We start from the raw sequence: 20,415 nt of genomic DNA on the forward strand, positions 1-20,415 counted from the left end.
AACAAACCATTAACTCATACCACATTTATTTTGATTTACAGTGCTTGGGTGCAAGAGAGCACCTTTTAACATTCTCTAAAGGAGAGGAGTAAATAAATTTGACTAAAAGGAAAATACAAAATTTGCATATCCCCTCCTCTGATTTGAAAATCCCTGACATGGAACTGACCCTGCACACAGGTCACTACTGGGAACCTAAAGTGAATATCATGAGTTGACTCATTATACATCTAAGTGGCATGCAAAAAAACAAGTTACCATTAAACTGGCCTGCATTTCTCCTCAACCTTGAACTGGCCCCTCCCCCCCTCCTCATCTTCACTACTATTCCACCTTTTCTTCCAAAGAGTTTCAATATTCAAAAGATAAAACAAACTTTTGTGCAGTTGAGTCATTTTTTGAAATCTATTTTAAAATGCATAAAAAAGTGAAAACAATATTTGAGTTCTATTAGCCATTTGTAATGTAAGGCTGATACCAATAAATTATGGTATTACATCACATACCAAAACCAACATGAAATTTGATACAAGGTCTGATATTACAGTACAATGAATAATACAATGATACACTGTTTTGAGATTTACTGTATCTGTCACCTGATTAAGAAATCAGTGTATTGCATGTGATAGGCCTACAGCAAGAGTATGCTGCAGTTGTAACTAACATCAGTGATAACTTTCAGTACTTAAACATGCTAAATGGTTTGACCACATGTGTTGTATTTCAAATTTCTATCCAAATGGTATCTACTGAAAATAAATGATGTGTACAAATTTACAATGGTTAATCTATACTATTACTACTGGATGGGATATATTAAATGTTCTTCGGAAAGTTGTATCCATTATGGTGAGAGGAGGCAGAGGGTAACAAACCGAAGATAAAATTAAACTTACATGATTAGTAAAAGGGTGAATACATATTGTAGTTTTGTAATTTGTATAATTGTAATAATTGTAGTATTGTAATTTCCTTTGCTGAAAGCAAGGACCCTGGAATTACATTTAAAGTTGGTAGCTTGATTTTGGATTTCTTCAAGAAACCCAGAATAATTATCCAAGAACCATTAAAGTTTTATGTTTAAAAGAGGTGTTTGAGATATAATGTATGTGATCACATAATTAAGAAATCAGTGTATTGCATATGATACAGTAGCCTACATGATACATGTACCTCAATAGTATGCTGCAATTATATCTAATATTAGTGATAACTTGCAGTTCTTAAGTATGCTTTGTCAACCGGATCCTGATGGGGAAAAATGTGAACAGTGGATAGAACATGTTTCCGGTTCATAAAATTAGTGCCTGCATTCCTTTACCAAAACGTCCTGCCTGCAGCTATCAGTTACTGTAGGCAATCAGATGAAACTCAAAAAGAGGCTGTAAAATCAGTTTCGTTCCAGCAACACTGGGACTAGATCATTAAGGCATTTTTGGGTAGTTATATCAAAAATTCCCCCAACAATTTCCTACAGTATATTCGTAACGTACCTTCCAAATTGGGTATGTTACTGTATGTATACATTACATGCTACGATGCTATGTATTTGGAACACCCTAACGTTAGATTTGGTACAGTTGTGCATACAAACAACTTTTTTCTTATATTATGTTTAACTATGACTGAAATACGTATTTTTTATAATGGTTGGTTCAGGGTTATAAGAATAGTGGGAGGGGGTTCTGGGTTAAGGGTTAGGGAGGGGTGTTGTCAGGCGTTACAAGTTGTGCCCCCTCCATTTTCGCCAAACAGGTAAAAGTGCACACTCTCAACTTTGAAATATGAATACAATTTTTACACATTATAATTTTATAAGGGTTTTAATTTTAAAACTGTACCACTTTCACTAAATTCAGATAAAATGGTTTGTAATAAATCAAATAATAAACCAAAATAATGTTTATGTGTTTCGAATGCATGTCGTCTGTGCATGTATGAGGAAACATACACATATAAAGAAACGTTCCTCTCCATAATTGTTACAATCCCCATTCCAACTGTTTTACACATGTGACCCCCTTCCGCTCTACTTTACATGTTGCTAAATCCCTGGTTACAGTGAGATGTACCGATGCCCCACGACTGCAGAGAGCTATTTCTTATAAATCAATATACGTTTGCACACTGAGACGTCATGGCATATCATAGATGTGAAATAAAGTTATAGCCGGTATATATCCGTTACCTTAGTACTCCTTCTACAGTCTTCTGAAAAACCAAGTATTTCCTCCCCTCTCCTCCCTCTCAGAAAACAAGAGAGCAACTTGAAGAAAACGTGGATATTTATCATTAGGTGTCTGGTAGGTATAAGGGTAATCTAGGTAGAACTACTCCTATGAATAAGGTCATGTTTTCTGGTTCTTTTAAACTCTGGGGAACAAAATAATGACAACATGACTTAGGAAAAGTTAACCCCCTTCACAAATTCCAAACTTGAATACATTTTCAGACCAAAATATCAAGATTTAACACCATCACAGTTCATCCTCCAAATCATCTTCTCCTGCATTAACATTCTCAACATCTTCTTGAAAGTTGCTGCAATTTCTACATTTACATGGGTCTGTACACGACAGCTGTGCATTTAAACAGGAACATCTTCCTTTAAAACATTTGCCGAGTCTACAGCTACAGCCTGACACACTGAAGCAAAACATTTGGGACAGTTGGCTTCGTCATCCAAGTGATAAGGTCATCATTTTCAAGTGTCCATCCATGTCCCTTTGGTGAGGGTGCAACAATCCTTTGCTGTAATGCCCTACGGAGAATAGCAGCCTGGTAGGTGCAGCGCTACACTTGCTGGATCAGAGCATCTTTTGTTGGTGGTAAACTCTGCTCTGAGGATGGAGATGAACAGAACACCTTGTACCATGAAATTGGAGATTTTTTAGTCTCACATTTAATGACATAACTACAATTCAGCTAGAAATATGTTGCAAATTACTTAAAAAATTCCAACAGTGAGTAGGCTTAATAAAATAGAAAGATTGACCCGATGTTGCATCTCAAATAGTTTAGAGAATTTTTCTTATTTTTCTTGGGAGGACCCCCATATTCCAAAAGTCCTAGATCCACCCCTGAACACTCAATAAGGAAAACATTGAGGAAAGTACTTTACCTTTCATGATCTGTATCAGTCTTCCTCGATCGTCAAGAATCGCATGTAGTTCCTATAACATAGAGAGTGGTACCTCACTTCAGTGCAACACAGTTTCCCTCTAATATGCATAAAAATGGGCTCATCTTTTCTCCGCTTGGCTGCTTGTCGAAACAATCCTTTTATAAAATGGAATAAGGAAAGTAAATTGTTTTGCATTTCTGTTGATAAAAATGTAAGTTTGAACAAGTGAGAACTAAGACAGTTTCACTTATATACCACATGTTTTGCTCACCTTTTGCTCAGCTTGTAAGGATGAACAAAGACACATTAATTTTTTTGCAAACCAGAGTCATGCAAAGAAGAATTAAAACAGGTTTTTTCTTTGGCAGTACATTATCTCTTAATATTATGGTTTAAATGATACAATGGTAGATTATATCTGTTATAAATGATAAAGGAATCAGATGGTTGTTCATTTTAATATAGCTAGAAAGGCTGACCATAAGACCTTGCAAACCTTATTCCACTTTTGTTACACTTAGTTTTCTAACTACTTTAATATCTCTATCATTCATATAATGGGCCACAGTGAGAAACTATGAAGCCCGTATTTAACACCTAGGCTAGTGCGCCAGAAGGAGAATTTGAAACAAAGTTTCCATGCCTACCACCAAATAATAAAACAAATCACATGACCAAGCCACTAATTAAATTATGTTCAGGTCCAACACAGTGCTCTTTCACTTGGATTTGATCTCTCAAGAGCTCCTGACGTTGCATTATTCAACTTCTCTTACCACTTCAACTACTGTATGCCAGATTCGTGTAGTATGCTTAGGCTTACCTCCATCGAAAGTGTGCTTTTTACATGACCCGTCATACGGGATACAAAACATCACGGCCAAACGGCACTACCAAACCATCCCATTCTTACAAACGAAACTCAGGTCAAGCCAGCCAAAAAAAGTACATACGCCCACCGACCTGTAGAGACAAAACCCAACCACCCAACCCCCCACTGAAACATTCAAAAAACCACAAAAGGACGACCAGCACACAGCGAAACAAAACAGCCTTCCCCAGCACACCACCGTCCAAAAAAGGCAGCCCCAGATAAACGGCGAAAATCGCCTTCAACTTGAAGGCGAATGCCAGACTTCACCGCCTCCAGGACTGCCTGCCAACTGGCAAATTTCCCCCTAAAAACAACATCACATCTATTCCTCCAAATAAGTTTTTTTAGAACAGAACAAACATAAATAATACGCTGCAACACAGCAACAGAACAAACTGGAGGATCTAATCCATATAAAACAAAGCCCTGTCCTACCAACCAGGAACGGTCTCCCGTTAAACGGTCGGTCCAGGACTGAAACCACTCCCACAAGTTCAAAACAAAGGGGCAATGCCAAAACACATGTGCAGTACTTTCTAAGCTGTCACAGCCGGTCCTCGGGCACAGTCCATCACCCAATCGCCAGTGATACCTTTTCAGATTGGTCACCAAGGCACCGTGTGCAATTCTCCACGCAAGATCACGGAGCCTGCAACCATTCAGCCTTGAATGCACTGAACGCCATACTTCGACAGGATGACGTCCCTGTACAAAAATTCTTTCAAGGCCCTATCCCGCAAGGAACTGAGAACGAGGGCCGGCCGTGACAGGTCAACAGGGGGCAACTCAATAAGAGCGGAGCAAATGACACGCACCACTCTGCTTGGTGTGCTACTATGCGGTTCTCTGTTGCTAAACAGCGCCGGAACCCAACGACGCAAGTGCAACCCACCCCAAAAACGTACAAAATATGAACAAGGCAACCCTGGGTCAGTTACCGCTACAAACAATTGCTTAAATAACAAACAAGTTAACTTACTTCCCAGATGAACCACCCCTAGTCCCCCCTTCTCCAGTTTTTGGTACAATACCGCCCTCTTGACCAGCTCTGTACCACCCGACCATATGAATGAAAAAATCGCCCTCTCCAACCGCACCAGGACGCGACGCGGAATTGGGTACACCGCGCCCGGGTACCACAAGATGGGCGAAACGAAACGATTAATAACAGTGACTTTCCCCGAGATCGAAAGCCAGCGGGTGCCAAAGGTTTCGAGTCTGCTCTGAAATACCTCAGCCCTCTCGTTCCAGGTGACATCACAAGGTGCATCGTAGCTGAACCATATACCATTAATTTTGATATTCTGTCCAACCAGCACGCACCGAATGGTAAGTCTCTGTATATCCAGCTACCAAGACAAGGCCCTTTGTCTTTTCTGGATTCAACTTCGCCCCGGTAGCTCTCTCAAAAATAGATAGATCCTGCGAGAGTGCGCGAAAGGAGCCCAGACTCGAAACAACACATGTCACGTCATCTGCAATATTGAGCGCATTTCACTTTGGCACCCCCTAGCACAACGAATGGAACAAGTTTGGAGTCCCTTTACAAAAGACGAGAGAGGGACTCGCTAAACAAAACATAAAGTAATGGAGACAGAGGGCACCCCTGGCGCACCCCCCTCTCTACGTTAAAAACCTCCGAACAAAACCCATTTACGATAACAGAACTGAAACTTTCTTGATACAAAACAGAAATCCATTTACGAAAATTTGGGTGCAACTGAAACGTCTCCAATACATTCATTAAAAAACCGCGATCCACCATGTCAAAGGCCTTCTGCTGGTCCAGAGACACCAACGCACATGGCAGATAACGCTCAATAACAAAGTCGGTCAAGTCGTGCATCAACCACAAGTTCTGCTGGATGCAATGACCCTTCACTGCACAAGTCTGGAGATCACCAACAAGATGCGGCATAGCCAGTGCAAGGCGGTTGCACAAAGCCTTAGCCAGCAACTTGTAGTCCACATTTAACAAGGTGATCGGACGCTTGTAATGGGGATCCAAGGGGTCCCCAGACTTTGGCAGCAAAGTAATCATGCCCAGACGTTGACTTTGGTTTAACAGTCCGTTTTGGAAGGCGTCCTCGAAGACGGCTCTGATGTCGGGTCCTATTATTGCCCAGAAGGTTCGGTAGAACTCCCTCGGAAGCCCTCGGACTTGCTATTCTTCATCTTCGAAAGCGCCTTCCAAAGCTCAACAGTGATTATTCCGCCCCCCAAAATATCATTGACATCGTGGGGAACGGTTTTTGAGATTCCCCTCAATAAATCAGCCTGTGCCGACAAGTTGACATTGCCACGCGTAAACAAACTCGAATAATACTCTTTATATACGCGGACAATGCCGTGAGGGTCACTGACCACGGTCCCATCGGTAGCGCGCACAGACGGGACGCGTCTGTCACCCGCCGATGAGCTAACCGACTGGTAAAACCTCAGTGAAGGGCGTTCCTCGGCTTCCACCGCTTCGACACGGGCCCTGACGCGGGCACCGTGGTACTTTCCATCGAGATAAGTCTGCAAAGCGATGACTGCCGAAGGGTCGCCAAACTTCACCTCCGCGCACAGCTTTGAGAATTTTTCTCTTTGACGCCGTGCGCGGGTCACGCAATACTGAATTGCGTAGCGTTTGATGCGCAACTTGACATCATCCCACCACTGGGATATAGAAGCAAAGGCCGGCTTCAATGTTTGCCATCCTTTGTACCTGGTCTCGAAACCCTGGCGGAACTCTGCCTCGCCAAGAATCCGACAGTTAAGCTTCCATAGGCCCCGCCCGATCGGGAAAATGGAAGGCAAAACAAAACGTGCTACTACAGTGTCATGGTCAGAGAGCGGACAGCTGAGCGTCTCGCAACCCGAAAATTTAAAACTTACGGGCGCATACGCTCGATCTATCCTGGAGGCATCTTCTCCGTTAGGCCTCACCCACGTATACACCGTACTACATGGGTGCATATGCCTCCAGACATCGGCTAAAAGGTGTGCCGAAGTGAATCTGTCCAATTCTGTGATCCCAGCGTCGGGACTAGCAGACACAGGAGCCCCGAGTCTGTCAAGACCGAGTCTGGGACACAGTTAAAGTCTCCGACCTTGACACATGGAGCACTACCAGGAACAAAGTGTGTTAAAATATTCTTGTCTAGCAGAAGGCCGATTGGGAGCATACACATTGCAAAGGGAGATGTTACCCTGTGGATACTTGAAAAGAATGCAAACCAATCGGCCCTCGTGATCCAACTCCACCCTAGTGGCACAACCCGCCTGACGAGGTGACAGGAGGATGACAGTGCCACAGGATGAAGACGAACCAAATGAAGCATGCAGCCCACCACCCCACTCATAAGCCCATAGAGGGACATCTTCTTCCAAAATATGTGTTTCTTGCAGGCAAACGCAGTCGACCTCCATTGAAATACAATATTGGAAAATGCGACTGCGCTTGCGATGATCCCTCATGCCATTGACGTTGAAAGTGGCAACTGAAAATGTATGGGCTGTGAGAGGGCAATGGGGCAAAACTACGCCGACGACGATTCTGTAAGCTTCAAGCGCGCTCTAGACGACATATCGTCGTCGGAGTCGTCACTTGAGGCCGACCTTTTCAGAGAGGGTTCCCCCATCTCGTCTTACCAGCTCGTCCCAGTGGCACGTTTCGGCTCGACGATCACCGAGCCTCCGGAGTCGCTGTCAGACATAGCCTCCGGAGACCTGACGACGACTTGACGTCGTCAGACAGAGTCTCCGGATCTGGCGATACCGGCGGCAGACTGGGGATGTAACTTGGGTTGATGGGGAAAGTCTGCCTGCTACAGCTTGTCCTGCACCCATTTGCAACGTCGAGTAATGTGTGAGTTTCTATTCCCTCATATTATACATTGTACAGGCAATACACCTCGATCATTTCCGTCACTTCTTCGTTTCAATCACATGCGGTCTCCTATGGTACTGTCCGTTTGCTTGCAGAGATGATACGCTTGCTATCAATGAACCGCATGTAACACGTATCGTGGAACTCCATCATATTATGTTGTTGAACACACGCTTGATCGTAGTGTAGGCCTTTAGCGAAGAACCCAATGTATTGGATTCGTTCGGCGATTTCACTGTCTCTGCCACTCATTAACGCAGGAAGTAACTTTAGTCCATCGGATATTCGTCAGTGTTTTGACTGCTTCATATTTTACAGTTCATTTCAATTTGCATTAAGCACTGTAGGTTTTCGTGTGTCGGAAACTGACTAGCTTCCGTGGGAGCCGCCATGTTTATTGTTTTCTACAAAGAGTGCACTTAGAATTCATGGCTCATTGGACAATTCATATCACATGATACAGATATCTCTCTGGCGCACGAATTTTGAATGTAACACGGCAGGTTAAAATATAGTTGGATCTTTCGAGCGGCATTGCACAAAAACTACAGTAAAGCACATGGAGCACTTTTGGATCATTAATTCTTCGTTAATTTATGTATTTAATGCTGTAGAGAAATTTTAGTTCCGCAATAGCTCGATCGAAACAAGCGAATTTCGACCTTCAGCTGATGGCCTACTGTGACAAGACTGTGAAGTTGCTACAATTTCACTGTTGCTTCACTTTTCACATGCAAATAAGGTCTGCCCTACTGCAACTTCACAACGGAGAGCCCTGATTGATTACATACTGTGTGAAGCGTATTCTAGTTTGTGTTAACATATTGTTTACTTGTTGTTATTGCTCTGTGGTGAGGCGGGCTATGAATCACGCGCTATTAGAAGCGTGCACATGTTTTGTTTTAAAAGATTCGGTTTGTGGGACTGGAAGACAGCCAAACTGATTCAAATTGGTTGAGTGCTCATTTGCATGTGCGCATCTACATATCGGGTTGGCACTAAACCAATCAAGAGTTGGGTGAGGGGTTAGCTATAAGTTTGGACCAATCAGGTTCAAGGGTAGAGCATGTGCCCTGTGCATCGCGTCTTAATTTGTTATTTTCGAATCGGGGGTTTAAGCAGGGGCGGATCCAGGGGGGGCGACCCGGCCCCGCCCCCCCTTTTTGGAAATCAGTTGCGTTTTTTTTTTATGTGGGAGTACTTCAAATTCCTAATAGGCATAACTTGGTGAAAGAAAAGCCTAATATATATCCAGCTGCTCTTGCCTGAAATGCGATCGTTTTTATTCCAAATTTGAAACTAAGGCAATTATCAGGCCTACGCGACATCACGTATTAATTAGATACGGATCAGTACTATAGTGCTGACTATTACTGTCAGGGAAAATCAATGCACAGTTATCAAGTATATCATAATTATCTGAATGAAAGGGGGTGTAGGCGGTTTTACACTATCTAACGCAACGTAGTCGCCAAGAACCTGAAGTATTTTTAAGGGAGGGCCCGAGGAACATGAACTTATAGCATGCTCCTCGTGGTGAAACATAATTGCACCTATTAGGTGAATTGAGTGTACTGTTAATAGTAGGAGAGACTAGTGTAGGTTCTTATGACCAACTAGACCGGTTTCTGCCCTCAAACTTTATAGGAGGAGCTTCATCAGTAGTAGCCTCTGAATATTTTATATTCGGCGTGGGCGTCTCGTTCTCAAAATGCATCTATTTTCTGTGCACGAGTTTTTATGGACTCATAGTGCAGCTATAAGAGCATCTAAAAGAGCTTCGTGTGAACCTTGAGAGTCAGCTGATTCTTCGTTAGTATGAAACCTTGAGTTAACAAGTAAATCTTTGAACTTTTGGGCCCTTTTGTAGGCTAGAATCGGTTCTTTTGGGAACAGTTTGGATAATTCCGCGTGCAGGGGCATAGCGAGCGGGGGGGTGGGGGGTGTGACACCCCCCAATAATTTGGTCGCTGTTGGCAAATTTTGGGTCTGTCGGCAAAAGGAGAAAAGGTGAAGAGAGCGGAGGGGGAAGAAAGAAGGAAAGCTGAATAGAGAAAAGGAGAACGGGAGCTTCTTTATCGGTTATTTCGATTTTCCAGTTCTTCATCTGATAAACTCATTCACCAATCCAATCACCCGATGCCTGCAAGTTAAAAACCTCTTGGCAAATAACTGATAATGTCACGGCCGTCAGTATAGCTACTGTAGCCAGGCTCAGCTAGACGAGTGCCAGAATCGCCGGCAACTCAGTGAAAGAAATGGAATTAAAGGCTTCCGTATAGGCCGCAGCCCATGAGTCGTGCTATCGTGTGACAACGTGTTGTTATTATCCTCTGTTCAGAATGACGTCATCGCAGATGTCATTCGTTCTCCGTGGAAAACTTAAGGACACGGCTCACGAATTGTACACAATTTTTAACGTTTCTCGCTTGTATATCAATGAATGTTGTTATTTTTCATTACCGGAAAGTTTTCTGAACATTTTCATCACGAAGTTTCACTATTTCAACGATCGGTGAAAGAGAAAACACAGTTCGATAATTGGTCCCAATTAATTCTTCTTCTGCCGACTGCCATAAAAATAATATCGAAATGGAAATTCTACGTTGCCAAATTTGACTTAAAATATGCACCAGATTGCATCTAAGGACGTTTCAAAACTAAAAATTTTCCAAAGGGGAGGGGGACACCCACTCCCCTTAGACCCCTCCCCCATTTCAGTCACCACTTCCAGATCCGTCGGCAAATCAAATCATCCACACCCCCAACAACAACAAAAAACTTCGCTACGCCCCCGTCTGCGTGTTGCGAGATTAAGTGCCAATGTTTCAAAAGTACATTTTTCAAATGCGTGGTTTTGATATGGGGTGTATAGGTAAGCTTGAACACCATTGGTGGTTCCTTTTGTTTAGGTTTGGTAGTGAGGTATTGCCCACGGTTTTCAAATTTTATGCCTTTCGTGGCTGAGGCAATTTCCTCTTTCTTATAGTTACAGAGTAACAGTTTCTCTGTCAACGCATTCTTTTTCTGTAGGAAATCAGTCTCATTGTTACAGAGACGTGCGTATCGTAAGACTTCCCCTTTAATGAAGCCTTTAAAAGTGGCAAGTGGGTGTGCAGAGTTTCTGTCGAGGTATTGGAAGGTTTCCGTGGGTTTGGTGTAGACTTTGGTTTCTAATAACCCATTGGTTTCAAACCTTGGACCTTTGAAGATTTTCAAATCTAGGTATGTTACCTCGGTGTGTAATATTTCTACCGTAAACTTTAAGAAGCGGTGAATTTCTTTCAACCTATTTACTAGTTGTTCAAGTTCCTGAGGTGAACCGTCGTAAAGCAATAGAGTTTCATCTCTATATATAGCGGAGCCATTTTAAGATTTTATTATCTGTCGGTAAAATCTGGTTTTCCAGTCTATGCATGACGATATCACAGATTTCCGGAGAGGCTTGGCTACCCATGGCGCAACCGATCTTTTGTAGATAGAATTGGTTAATGAACTCGAAACAGTTTCTTGTTAAAAATAAGTTCAATAAGTTTGCGCATGGATATGGAAGATATTTAATTTATTCCATATTCTCTTTTTTCCGCCTTTTCATAGACTTCTTGACATATATCTAATGCCTCCTCTTTGGGAGTATTGGTATACGTGGCGACGACATCGAGTGTAGCAAGTACTACTGCTTTTGGTAACGGGGTGCCTTCCACAATTTTCAGAATGTGATTTGTGTCTTTCACATAGGTGCTTTGTTTTAATACAATAGGAAGCAAGAAATAGTCCACAAATTCCGATATTTTTTCGGTCGGTGATCCGTTTCCGCTTATTATCGGGCCCTCCCTTAAAAATACTTCAGGTTCTTGGCGACTACGTTGCGTTAGATAGTGTAAAACCGCCTACACCCCCCTTTCATTAATAAGTATATCATAATTATCTCATTGAATATATCTTGTTTTATGTTTTTTCTTGGGGTGAATCTGGTGTCATAATTTTCGCGCAAAAGAAAAAACGAATCGACGCATTAATAGTGTATCCATTGTACATGCACTGTTGAGCGTTGTTAAATATGTGTCTATCGAGAAAAAATATGTGCACAAAAAAAGCGTGTCTGCAACGTTTCTGGTTTTTCTAGTTTTTGGCGAAATGTTTTCACCATTTTGCATCTAAGCACTCACAATTAACCAAAAATTTCCAAGGGGGAGGGGGACAACCCCTCCCCCTAGACCCCTCCCCCAGGACGCAGATCACTAAAGTGCTACCATCTGGATGTCTTGATGCACATATGCAGGGGCAGGAAATGGCATACTGTACTTTTATTAGTGTATTATAAGACTCAAAACATTCTCTGTGCAAGGTATTAACACTCAGATGCCACTCCACTTAGCATATAGACAACATTATCTGTTACAGCTGGTTTAGGCTTAGTCTAGGCTACAGTTACATACAGTGAGTAGCTATTATAAGAGGGAGCCAATGTACGAAAAGCGGAGAAGAGGATGGCAGTGAAGCTATGTCAAGTGAAAATACCCTGGACAGAGTCTAGTGAATGTTGCGTTTCAGCAAAACTTAAAGTTATGTTAATACTGCACTTGTATATATACAGTATGTATCTGAAGAAATATTGGATGGGAGCAATGCAGTTATACAGACATGGAAGCCAGATGGACTAAAGGCAAAGGGTAAGATTTAGATGAACTCTGAATATATCACCTAAGTGTGACTCCATCAAGGTTCACAGTATTACAGAGCACATTTTACTGTGCTTTAGAAACACTGTCAGTGTCTTGCACTGTTTCTACAACTGATATGTTTTATAATCAAATTTGTAGACTTCCACATCTGAAATTTTACCCTAGGTGTTCTGTTGCATGTGCTAGTGCCATTAGACTAGACAAGCTTTATGCTATAAATATGAAAGGTTAACAGTCCAAATGATGTATCAGATGGTACTGGTGAAATTTGGGGCAACCTTACTGTGAAGTATTGTTTTCATATACATGTTGATGTGAAACATTTAGTCCAAAGAAAATTTCATATTTTATGTTTAATTAAATACCATACAATAATGTAAAATGTAAAGAACATGTTTCTGTTATGATGAAAGTAGTGTTTACACCAAGTACAGTCTTCGGTCCCGGGTATTGCAACAGTCAATGTTATCCTAACATTAGCATTTAATGACCATCGTGTAACCATGTAGGTACCATTTTAATCTACACCATATACTGTAAGCAATCACTGTAACAATACAGGTAACAGTTAGTACCTTTAGCAAATCACAGCAAGACATTTCTTTTAACAGATCTTTCAGCGAGGTTAGATTCTGTCATTTTCATCTACTTCTTTCTTCGAAGTTTGGCTCCCTTCATCTGAAAAATAATTAATGATGATATATTCTAAGTTATAGGAAAGTCTTATGGTGCAAACACTGTTCATTACTGCCCACCATTCCGGAACACTGTCACGCCTCAAAAATAACAGAGAGTTGAGACTATGGGAAGAAGATGGGGTTTGTGAACGCCTCCACCCAGATGATTTTTTTTTGGTAGAAATACAGACTAACTATCTTAGGTGTAGGAAACCGAATGACAAGGGAGACTTCAGGCCCCCCTCCCCCACCCCGACCCCCCTCCCATGTCAGAATAGCTGTCAACACCTATGTCTGCCCATGAATGTACCTGGGCTGCCATCTACAGTAGCAGAACCTACACCCTGACCGAAATATTTTAGATCTGTCACAGACCAATTTCAGCTTTGCTTTTTTTAATTTTATCTTCTAGCATGTTTTCAATGGTGAGAAATGTCTGTTCACATGATTCTCCCTACAGTGATGGTTCTGATATATTCAAAGACATATTGGTGCTCAGTTTTTGGTTTGATGTGTACATACCTAAACGTTTACTACGGAAAATTTGTAGGACTTAAGCCCTTGGATCCACCAAAGGTCACATTTCAGTAGGGAGGGGGGGGGGGGAGGGGTACATCTTTTAAGCCCATCCCTTGTACACTACAGTATGCTGATATATGATATGTTAAACATATACCATATGATCTTTTCATGAGTCTTTATGAGTCTTTAGACATGCACCCCCCCCCCCTCTCTCTCTCTCTTTCATATAACTTGTGATAAACATGATTAAATTAGCTGGCATCCGGTCATATTTTTATTCTTTGCAGAGTAGCCAGCTTCAAGCTAAAACAGTTAGGGTTAGGATGTTCAATTGACTTGGGAGAATCATTTCAAAGTTCCAGGGGTCATTATTGGCCAGTTGATGATTGTTTTGAATTCCTTTTCATGTCTGAACAGTACATGCACTACAGATCTTACTCAGACTATGATGTGATGCAAAATTATATATTTCATCAACCAGTAAATGCAAAAACTTTGTATTTTGGTTTCAATGGTGTAATTTGATACATCATTTAGGAATCTGCTATCTGAAGGTTCCTTATCATGAATATAAGGCCTTGACTTATTGATCTCTGGCTGTTTCCTTGAAACATGAATTCACCATCGAGTTCTACTATTAAATTGAACATAGAACTATTAAATTGCATAGCAGACATCTTACAGTGATCATAGCTGCTTCGATAGTAGATGCTAGAAAGAAACTGAACAGCCCAAACATAACAGCCCACACAATTTTAAGCAACAGATTTCATAAACATCTGAGTTGGTTTTGAAAATCAGTTTTTAATTGTTCATCAAAATGCTGAACAGAGCTTGCAGTCCCTTCCAGGCTGCTTTCTGAGTTGTTACAAATCAAGCTGGTGTGTGATCCTTGGATACGGGCTATGAAATTTCAGGTAATTTTGCAATCCCACACTCCTTCCACCCCACCCCCCCCCCTTCCTCTCCTTCAAGTTGCTCCCGTCAACTCAAGGAAAGTCTTGAACCTATTTCTTAGCTCCGTCAGAGTAACATTTAAAATGGCAGAATTTCTTAAATTTCCTTGCATAGCAGACATCTTACAGTGACCATAGCTGCTTCGATAGTAGATGCTAGAAAGAAACTGAACAGCCCAAACATAACAGCCCACACAATTTTAAGCAACAGATTTCATAAACATCTGAGTTGGTTTTGAAAATCAGTTTTTAATTGTTCATCAAAATGCTGAACAGAGCTTGCAGTCCCTTCCAGGCTGCTTTCTGAGTTGTTACAAATCAAGCTGGTGTGTGATCCTTGGATACGGGCTATGAAATTTCAGGTAATTTTGCAATCCCACACTCCTTCCACCCCACCCCCCCCCCCCTTCCTCTCCTTCAAGTTGCTCCCGTCAACTCAAGGAAAGTCTTGAACCTATTTCTTAGCTCCGTCAGAGTAACATTTAAAATGGCAGAATTTCTTAAATTTCCTTGCATAGCAGACATCTTACAGTGACCATAGCTGCTTCGATAGTAGATGCTAGAAAGAAACTGAACAGCCCAAACATAACAGCCCACACAATTTTAAGCAACAGATTTCATAAACATCTGAGTTGGTTTTGAAAATCAGTTTTTAATTGTTTATCAAAATGCTGAACAGAGCTTGCAGTCCCTTCCAGGCTGCTTTCTGAGTTGTTACAAATCAAGCTGGTGTGTGATCCTTGGATACAGGCTATGAAATTTCAATCCCACACTCCTTCCACCCCCCCCCCCTCCTCTCCTTCAAGTTGCTCCCGCCAACTCAAGGAAAGTCTTGAACCTATTTCTTAGCTCCGTCAAGTTAACTATGCCAAATTTTGACACAACTAGAAAGAATTCAAGTTTCAATTGATTACGTAATAGCTGAAATTTCATATTGATGACGTTAGAGAGGAACAACTCTCGTATCAAAGTCATTTTCCGTGTGGTAGACTCCCCGTGGAAAATATTCAGCTGTTGCTGCTAGGGCTAGGGCAATTTCCTATAACACACAGTTTAAAACATAAATGAGGCACCTGAAGGTCATAGAACTTTAAGAAAAAACTTGAGAGTTCTCTTTTCTTAAATTTTCGTTAAAAAGAAGGCCTAGGCGACGCTAAACAAGCACACTTAAGCTAGACCTAGGGTACGCTAAAGTAACAGTAACAATGAAGGCTGACTGTAATGTTAAGCATACAGCATGCCTTGCCAGACTTCATAAAATTTGAATCATTATACAGTTACTTTAATATAAATTATCATCGTCATAGTCTATGCCAATTGCCCCTCCTTCATCCAATCTTATAGATCTATCTATCACTGTACAATGTTAAAAAATGGTTTCTACCTGTAATACCAGACTGTGATTGTGTCCCTAACATTACAACATATATACTGTACATAAAGTAATTTCTTGTTATGCATACTATCGTAATTTGAATTTGTCTTCATCTTTTAGTTAAGAAATTAAGCAGTTTCTTGGTCTTGATTAATTATTTAATACTCATACCTGTTTTTCATCTCATATAGCCTATTGTGTTGATTCATGTACTAGTACTCTGTGGTAATTCTGTTTTGACAGGGGCGACAGAAACACTCAAACTCTGCAAAAGTAGAAAAGAAAAGTTACTCTTTTAACAGAGAACAAGCTGGAGGTTGTAAGGGAAGGTTATAGGCATGGATCCAAGGTAAGATGCGGGGATTGGGGGGAGGGGGTAGCTGTGGAGGAAGAGGTAAATAACCTCATCCCCATTCATCATCCACATACATAATTAAAAGCAATTTAAATCAGTGGCTTGTAGGTAGGGGCACTAACCTTCAAGAAAGGACTTCTAAATGTCCCTGAATCTGACCCCATGTAGGGGGAGCTGGGGGTTCTCCTCCAGAGACAATTTAAAAATTAGATGTCAAACAGTGAATTCTGGGGCATATATAAATAGCTATATCTAGCAGTTTCGAGATTTCTGAACTTTGCTTCCTCATAAAATAATGAAGATGTTGCGGTTCTGTGAATAAGACCTTCTGTACGTGTTTGTAGCTGTGCAACAATTTACCAATTTTGCGGAGTATGTTGCAGTAATAGAAATTGTTCATACAGTGCTATTTATCACATTGAAAATTGCACCCTAAGATATTAGGTGTTATTAACTTACCACAACAATTTTGCATAGTATGTTGCTCTGCACAGTCTGCAGTAAAAGAAAGTGTTCATACAGTGATACTGTATATATCACACTTAGAATTTCACCGCAAGGTATTATTAACTTACAGTACCACAACAAGCAACAGACTTCTTACAAATGGCTGGACTCCTACTGTAGACTTATCATTTTCATTCCAACTTTGGATGCAACATCTTAAAAGTGGTGTGTGATCTGAAAGAATAAAGGATTTACAAGATAAATGATGAAAAAGTATCATTGCTTTCCTACTTTTTCTTGTTTCATTTCTCTTTCCTTTCCTTCAATGTTTGTATTGAAATGAAAGTAGTTTGGTGACATTATACTTCTGCATGGTTTTGCATAAAATCGGCCTATATTGATTAATCTGTACAACTGAAATGGGGTAACAGTGGAATAGTTTACTTCCTCAAAAGAATTTGCTATTGAATGCTAATTAGTATGAAAGTAACTTAAGCTATCCTAGCAGGATCTATGAAACAAAAAGAGATTGAGAACACATTTAAACTAGACAGATGGAGTTGTAGGTTGCCTGTCCACCAGACTGTAATCAAAGATTTATCATAGTGCCGCTAGATTGATGACTCCTCCTATGCCTCATACACACATGGAGCCAGAACACATACATGTGCATCTGAAGACATCCATTTTTTGACAACATGATTTCTTGCAGCATGTTAGTGTATAGCATGGTGGGCTCATAATTGACGCACTTAAGGATTTGATCAACGTTGTCTATCGAGGACAAATCCAAATCACTCAACTGTATGCGTTTTTCATATGTGTATTTCCTCAGAAGTGTAATGATTTCAAAATAATTATTGTTCTGCTCCTACGCAACATACAAGTAAGCAAAATTTGAACACAAAATGTCTGCCTTGTCAAGTTCTTTCATATTGACACATCTGTGGATAGGCTCACTGTAACATTTGTGTACAGTAAGTATATATCCATTGACTCTGGATGCTGCTTGCTATGCTCTGAGCCTCTTAGTTCAGACAGGTCAGGTCCCAGAGAGTAGTGGAATCATGTTGAGGTAATTTTGGTTATTTTTAGAGAGTAAGATTTCCTAACGCCAAAAATATGTGCAAAACTGAGGGGAAGGTAGGTGTTTAAAGCTTTAAAAAAAAACACAACTTGATCAACACATATAGCTGAAATGGGTTCAATCTCATGAAATTTATGTAACTCTGCTGCAAAAAGTTTAGGTTGGCTGCTGTATCGTTGTTAGTATTATTTGAAGGTGCGTCAATTGCGAAGATGCGTCAATTATGAATCCTTTACTAGTAGTATACACCTTTACTGTAATAATACAACCAACGTGCGAGTATACTATGGGTTTTTTTAATACATTATCATAATGGAATATGTTTTTCTTGACTGCCCATTTTGTTATTGTTATGGCACAAATATTCACACTATCATCTTGTTGGCCTTGAAATGATACTTCTAGGCTATGATACACTACACTTCGTATATGCACACGATGGTCTTATTCATATAAGGCCTAGGGTCTAGGCCGTATGTGAAAAATATGCAATTTTCCATGCAAAACATTAGCTCACATATTTTCATTTTATTTGTTGACAGTATATTCAGTGTATGTCCACAGCTTCTTTTTTGAGTTCCCTGTGCAACTTTTTTCCAGTCTTGCCTGTCAATTTAATTCTGAGATCGAAACGGCAGGCACTCTCACTTATACAGGCTTTCCAGTAGATAAGCAGTATGTTCAGTTTTTTTTTTCTTTCTATGGACTTACGACTAGGCTTAACGTTATGGTTAGGCTAACGGATGTCGTACAGTATGTCAGGCTTCTGCATCCTACTCACTGAACGGAAAGTAGGGTACCATGTCAAGTGGGAAAACATAATAAGATTGTAAATCAATCTCCCTTTATCAGCTATTTTGATCTTTAGTTGCTTTGCTGGCTGGATACGTGAGTCAAGGAATCTACAGAGTGTATTGAAAGTTCAGCGGTGACAGCGCGGGCAGCTTTATCTTTGACAACACAGGCCACACATCTCCACAGGCTAGATCATAGCTCATCAGAACCCGTAGCCATGTCGTTGACATGGTAAGTATTGTGTGATATGGGATTCCATCAGGGTTTAAAACTTTGAACATCTCCACCTCAGGGTAGATAATAACATGTGAATCAGTTTCGCCCACCAAAATTCATCAGGGGTTACAGCTTTGCACAGCTCCAGCTCAGTGCATTTAATGATATTAAATTATTCGAAACCATTGTGTTAAGCCCCGCCCCGTTTTGAAACTGTGTTACGGTGTCTCACTGTGACCTGAAATTTGTAAAATAAAAAGGGTTGCAAATACAAATTTAATATATGACATTTGACCAACTTTAAGCTTTTTTAAAACAAATATTGAGATAATTTATGGCCCTAAATGGACTACTTATTTATTTTCGAGTCTATTAAATACCTCATATATTTATTTCAGCTGCAGCTCAATACGGCAATTTAGTGTGGAATCATAAAAAATGCGATATTTGACCAACATTAAGCTTTTTTTAAACAATTATTGAGATAATGTATGACCCTAAATGAACTACATATTTATCGTCGAGTCTATTAAATACATCATGTATTTGTTTCAGCTGTATTGATGCACATTTATTACAGTAGCTTATATCGTACACTATTAGGAAGCCCGGAGCAAGACAGATTGAAAATAAATATATTTGTTCTAATGTTTGTTCAATACTTTACGTTTGAACTCAATGCTGCATGTTACATTGTTCCATCATTTTGATAAGTAACCTAAAACGTTTAATTCTGATCTGAAAATCAATGTGCATTACTAATGTGACAAAGTCGAGGTCTCCGTAGTTTCTAAAAATGTCTGCTGACCCCTTGAACCTGTAAAGTATGCGACCAATTGTTGTTGCCATATCATAGGTGACGTACCAGTAGGCATTCAGTAGCAGCTGTTCGATAGACCAAACCATGTGAGAACAATGGACCAATAGCGGAAAGTTTATGAAGGATGACTAAGTTTTACCATCAAACATTTCAGAGGTGGTATCCGAGTAAGCAAGCGATTCAATCATAGCACTGTCTAGCTTCAGTTAGAATGGGAAGAATGTAATTACTACATACATTTTTAACTTTAGGGTATAATCAAGAAGAGGCCGTCGTAGTAATTGCAAGATGGCCCAGCCTGGGAAGCAGAGATAAGTGGGGAACGAGACCACAAGATCACAAGAGGAATGGGAGGCGGAGGAGAAGGGGCTGGTACAGGTCGAAGGGGGCATATTTCGCGTGTTTGTAATGACTACGAAGGAATATATACAGACAAGCTTTTCATAGAGAAGATGTTAAAATTATTGTATTTCAAAATATATAATGTTAATGTTGACATTAGTTTTACTTACAGTCACACCAAAATGCCAAGAAACATAACAGCATATAGCCTACACAAATCGAATAGTATGCAATATTTCTAGATTCATTTCTTACGCAAAGTA

The 20,415-nt window shown here is 40.5% G+C and overlaps 1 protein-coding gene and 1 long non-coding RNA gene across 6 annotated transcripts in view; one reads left to right on the forward strand and one right to left on the reverse strand.

Annotated features, from left to right (window-relative positions):
* The window catches only part of LOC139976424 (uncharacterized), a 289,428-nt gene that overhangs the window by 83,916 nt on the left and 185,097 nt on the right, over positions 1 to 20,415 (forward strand). The window lies entirely within an intron of this gene.
* Positions 310 to 19,133, reverse strand: LOC139976426 (uncharacterized). Of its 3 annotated transcripts, none has more exons than XR_011796117.1 (6): positions 18,761 to 19,133; positions 17,021 to 17,126; positions 16,262 to 16,355; positions 13,136 to 13,238; positions 3,125 to 3,282; positions 310 to 2,843 (listed from the first exon to the last, which is right to left on the reverse strand). It is a non-coding gene; the product is annotated as an uncharacterized lncRNA (long non-coding RNA). The 3 variants fall into 3 exon arrangements; XR_011796118.1 differs by having other exon boundaries at positions 18,691 to 19,133; XR_011796116.1 differs by lacking the exon at positions 18,761 to 19,133 and adding an exon at positions 18,497 to 18,682.

This window comes from Apostichopus japonicus, chromosome 11 (assembly GCF_037975245.1).
Source record: "Apostichopus japonicus isolate 1M-3 chromosome 11, ASM3797524v1, whole genome shotgun sequence".
In the NCBI taxonomy this organism is placed as follows: domain Eukaryota; kingdom Metazoa; phylum Echinodermata; class Holothuroidea; order Aspidochirotida; family Stichopodidae; genus Apostichopus; species Apostichopus japonicus.